Source organism: Miniopterus natalensis, chromosome 3 (assembly GCF_054644295.1).
Source record: "Miniopterus natalensis isolate mMinNat1 chromosome 3, mMinNat1.hap1, whole genome shotgun sequence".
Classification (NCBI taxonomy): domain Eukaryota; kingdom Metazoa; phylum Chordata; class Mammalia; order Chiroptera; family Miniopteridae; genus Miniopterus; species Miniopterus natalensis.
The window spans coordinates 88458153-88464124 of record NC_142083.1 but is presented as its reverse complement, the minus strand read 5'-3'; positions in this window follow the sequence as shown (position 1 = coordinate 88464124).

Genomic DNA, 5972 nt, shown 5'->3' with positions numbered 1-5972 from the left:
CATAACACAACATTTATCATTTTAACCATTTTAAAGTGCACAATTCAGTGGCATTAAGTACATTCACAATGTTGTACCACCATCATCATTATATAGTTTTCATCACCCCAAATGAAAACCCTATACCCATTAAATGGTCACTCCCAACTCCCCCCACCTCCAGCCCTGGCAACCACTAATCTGCTCTCTCTCTATGGGTTTACCTATTTTGGATATTTCATATAAGTGGAACCATACAGTATGTGGCCTTTTGCTTTTAAGATTCATCCATTTTGTAGCATGTATCAGTACTTCGTTCCTTTGAATGACTGAATAATATTCCATTGCATGGGCATGCCACAATTTGTTTATCCATTCATATGTGGAGGGACATTTGGATTGTTTCCACTCCTTAGCTATTGTAGTGCTGCTATGAGCATTCATATACAAGTGTTTTTTGAACACCTATTTTCAGTCCTTTTTGATATTTACCTCAAAGTGGTATTGCTGGGTCATATGGTAATTTTATGTTTAACTTTATTGAGTAACTACCAAACTGTTTTCCATAGTGGCTGCACCATTTTACATTCCCATCAGCAGTGTATGAGGGTTTGAATATCTCCACATCCTTGTCGACAATTATTATTTTCCTTTTTTTTTATTATGGTCATCCTAGTGGGTGTGAAGCAGTATCTCATTGTGGTTTTTTTTTTTTTTAAAAAAAGTATGTTTTTATTGATTTCAGAGAGAGGAAGGGAGAGGGAGAGAGAAAAAAACATCAATGATGAGAGAGAGTCATTGATCGGCTGCCCCCTGCATGCTCCCTACTGGGGATTGAGCCCACAACCCGGGCATGTGCCCCGAATGGGAACTGAATTGTGACCTCCTGGTTCACAAGTCGACACTCAACCAACTGAGCCATGAAAGTCGGGCTCTCACTGCGGTTTTGATTTGCATTTCCCTAATGACTAATGACGTTGAACATCGTTTCACGGACTTGTTGGCCATTTGTATTGCAGAAATGTCATTCAAATCTTTGCCCATTTTTGAATTGGGTTGTTTGTCTTTTTGTTGTTGAGTTATAAGAGATTCTGATGCTAGACTCTTTTCTGATATATAATTTTTAAATATTTTCTCTCACTGTGTGGGTTGTCTTTTCATTCTTGACAGTGTCCTTTGATGCACAAAAGTTTTTAATTTTGATGAATTCCAATTTACCTATTTTTCTTTTGTTTCTTATGCTTAAGCATCATATTTAAGAAGCCTTTGCCAAGCCAAGGTCATGAAGATTTCTCCCTGTGTTTTCTTCTAAGAGTTTTATAGTTTTGAGTCTTATATTTAGGTCTTTGATCCATTATGAGTTAATTCGTGTATATGGTGTGAGGTAAAGATCCAACTTCATTCTTTTACATGCGAATATTGTGGTAGATACTTCAATTATCCAGTTCACAGATGCTGAAAACACAGAGGCTGAGAGGGGTTAAATAATTTATTCAATGTCACATGGCCATTGGAGAGTGATACTGGAATCCAATATCAGGTCTTACCTAGTTCCCTTTCCATCACACCAAATGCCCTCTGTGACATCCCTATTTATTTTGTGAGCAGGGAGTGTGGAAAGCACAGACCTAGGAAATAAGACACACATTCTAATCTGGCTCTGGGCAAATTCTCATCTCTGGCCTGCTTCCTCTTCTGTACAATGAGTTGCTACTCTCTAAGGGTCTTTCCTGCTCACACTGCTGGCGCCCTGAGAACCTCACATTCCATTGCCCTCATTTCTCCTCTCGGGAGGTGCAGTGGGAACCCTTCCAAACAGAGCTGCTCTTTTGGGAGGAGCTCCCATTCTGGACTTCAGCCAGCCTCTGGAAAACATTCTCAGACAACTTGGAAGATAACTGCCGCCCAGAGCAGCCCCATAGAATAACTGTGGAACTGTGGAAAATGCAAGCAAAGCTAATGTGAGAAGGGCTTTTTCCACCCTTTGACAGTTTTCTTTACAAGTGTCACAATGAAGCTATTTGAGAATCAGCTTGCAAAGCACCTGGTTTTTAATATCCCTCTCACACCTCTACTTAACCAGAAACAGTGCAGCTACTCCCAAATGCCCAGGGCCAGGTCCTCACCCACCATGGGGGCCCAATACATAGTTGAAAGAATGAATGAACAGACGAATGGGGACTCCACACATTTTGTTTCCCCTGATTGCCTTAGACCAAGGCTTGGCGAACCTTTTCTAAAAAGGTCAGATGGCAAATATTTTTGGCTTTGCAAGCTATACAGTCTCTGTCTCAACTAGTCAGCCCTGCCATTGTAGCACAAAGACAGCAATAGACAGTGCATAAGTGAGTGGGTATGGCTGTGTTCCAAAATAAACTTTACTTATGCACACTGGAATTTGAACTTTATATAATTTTCATGTGATACAAAATATTCTTCTTTTGATTTTTTTTCTACCATTTAAAATGTAAAACCCATTTTATATCATAGCTTGCAGGTCATACAAAACAGAAGGTAGGATTTATTTGGTTTAGACTTTTGCTTTTTCGTTTTCCATTTTATTTTATTTTATTTTTTATTCTCATTCCCCACCCCCCTCCCCTTTGGCAACCATCAGCTTATTCCCTATGTGTGTGGGTCTGTTTCTGTTTTGTTTATTTATTTATTTTGTGTTTCCCGATTCCACATATAAGTGAAATCATAGAGTACTTGTCTTTCTCTGTCTGACTTATTTCATTTAGCATAATATCCTCTAGGTCCATCCATGTTGTTGCAAATGGCAAGATTTCTTTTTTTATGGCTGAATTATATATATACACACACTACATCTTTCTTAGCCATTTCTCTGTTGATGGCCATCTAGTTTGCTTCCATATCTTGCCTATTACTAGTAGTGCTGCAATGAATCTAGGGATGGATGCATTTATCTTTCCAAATTGGTGTTTTGCATTTCTTCAGATAAATACCCAGAAGTGGAATTGCTGTTCTATTTTTAATTTTTTTTTTTAGAGTTCAACTTTTTATTGAATGTGTTACAAAAGAGATTTTGTCAGAAAGCCCATGTCATCATCAAACTACATTCCAGATGCGGCTCCCAATGTTGACGTTGGCTAGAGTCTTTGCAAACAAGCCTGGCCAGAAAGGTTCAACTTTTACACCGGCTGCTTTAACGAGGACATTGAGCTTGTCCTCCGTCACTGTCGTCACCATCACCTCATTGTCGGGCAGAATAAGGGCCGGGTAAGTGCAGGTGGGCTTGGAGATGGAGACCGTGGTGTGGGCCAGAGCTGGGTGAGTGCTGTCGGGAGCAGGGCCACACTTCCACGTGGCCTTAGCTTCCTCAGAAGGGCTAAGCACCTTCCCAGCACTGGGGGAAAAGGTAATTTTAATTTTTTGAGGACCCTCCAGACTGTTTTCTATAGTGGCTGCACCAATTTGTAATCCCACCAGCAGTGCCCGAGGGTTCCTGTTTCTCCACACCCTCGCAGACACTTGTCTTTTGTTGATGTGTTGATGGCAGCCACTCTTGACAGGTGTGAGGTGTATCTCATACTGATTTTAATTTCCATTTTCCTGATGATTAATGACATTGAACATCTTTTCATTTGTCTCTTGGCCATCTGTATGTCATCTTTGGAGAAGTGTCTATTCAGGCCCTCTGCCTATTTTTAATTGGGTTGTTTTTCGTTTTTCATTTTAAATATATTTTTTAGTACTAGGGCAATATGTATTTATTATAAAATAATTAGAAGTTGGTGGCATGTAAATAAAGTAAAATTAGAATCATCCATAATTTCAGCATACAGAGAAAACTGCTTCTACTAATAGTTATTTTTCTCAATCTATCTGTCGTTCTATCTGTCTATCTGTCTATATCAGTACCATCCAATGTGAAAACCACAAGCCACATGTGACTATTTAACTTAAAACTAAAACTCAGTAACATTTAAGTTCAGTTTCTCAGTCAACTAGTGACATGACAAGTGTCTGACATCTACAAATGGCTGTGGCTACCATATTGGACAGCACAGATACAGAACATTTCCGCCATCACAGAAAGTTCTATTGAGCAGCACTGATCTATCTATATTTATATAGATTTAACAAAAATGGGACAACACCAAATAAACTTTTTTGGTGGATATCTTTGTTCACTTAATATTTTGAGATGGCATTTCCATACCTATGTTTTATTGGAGGCAGTATGTCTCATGCACCAGATGTCCCTTCAAAGTCCCTGTTGTTGTACATTTAAGTTGTCTCTAGTTTTTTGTTATGATAAACAAAATGACAGTAAACCACTTTATTACTAAACTTTTGCACTATTCGTTGTTTTAGAGTAAATTCATAGAGGTTTAATTGCTAGGTCAAAGGGTAAGCTCATTTTTAAGGTTTTAAAAATAGAATACCTAGTTTCCCTCCAGAAAAGCTTTGATCATTTGCCCTCCCACAGCAATTCATGAAATTGTCCACTTCTTTAAAACGTCCACAAATAATGATAATTATAAAAATGAGATCATTTTGGTAGATCACTTTTTTTTATCACTTTTACTTTAATAACTTTATTTCCTCCCATGTTCACTGATCATTTGATTTCTTTGGGTGGGTCTTGGGCAATAAAGGGGATTGTCTCCATAGCTTAGGTATTAACAAAAAATTGCTGCATTTATAACCCTGGACTCATAAAGTTCTGCAAGCAAGATGACAAGATTAAAATACCAAAGAGACTGTCAAAGCTCTCAGTCTCAGCAGAACTGTGGATCAATTATATTTTCTGTCTCTTCCTTTGAATTATTTATTCTTATTTATTGTTTCTGTTTGGTCCCTGCAGTCATAGATCACACTAGTTGAAAGTTTCTATTTATTTGTTTGTATTGTATTTATCTTAAATTTTTAATTCCTAGGACTACAGTTCCCCTTTCTAATCAAAGATAAGGCAACCTGGATTTGAGGAAGGCAGGAAGGAGGGACCACAGGGTTTTGCAAGATCCCAGAAGACTAAATACAGGGTATCCCCAAAATTCCAATGGGTTAAATCTGAAAAGAAAGAAACATCAATTGAGCTATCAGCTGTAAAGTGTGTATACATTTTTGGGAGGACATCCTATAGTTACCTGATGAGGGTGAGTGGGGAAAATCAAGCAGGATTCTTTCTCAGCCTTTTAAGGTCTGGAATCTCCATTGGACCAACCATTTATTATGAGCATTTGGTGATCTCATGTTGTTCTAATGGGCAGTTTCTTGTATCTTTGATTTTACCACTGAATGGCCTTGTCATTTTTCCAGATATCTTTAGAAAGCTAAGGGGCTATCAGTCATTCACACTTTAGAATTAACTAGTTCTCATATAGCATTTTAATTTTTATTAAAGCACCTTCACCACATCTCCGATCTCATTTAGGCCTGTGAAGGAGGTACTATCACTGTTATCTCCATTTACCTACTATTCAGGGAATTGAGAATCAGGGAGGTGGAGTGACCTGACCTAGATCTTGCAGATGGAACCATGGACTCCTAGTTCAGTGCTCTTTGCATTGTACTCACAATGCACAAGCTATTGCCTTCTGGAGCTGGTGGGTCAGGAGGTGGTAAGTGAATGGTAGCTCAGAGGGATGAGCTGAGCGAGAGAGCCATGAGCCCCCCGCATTGGGCGGTGGGGGTGGGGGGGACGCGGGGCAAGGCACGATGCTCTTTCCCCTCCTTTACATAGAAACTGTATCTGACTCTGACTCCAGGGTTCCAGAGCCTGGGTTCTGGGGCGCTGGGTGCAGCTGGGGCAGCTACACTCACCCAGAGTCCCAAGGGTCCAGAAAAGGTGCAGGAGTAATTAAGATCGAGGTTAAATCAACCCATAGAACCGCCCCCCCCTTTTTAAAAATATATCTTTATTGATTTCAGAGAGAGGAAGGGAGAGGGAGAAAGAGAAAGAGAAACATCAATGATGAGAGAGTCGTCATCGCAACCCGGCGCCCGCAACCCGGTCATGTGTCCGC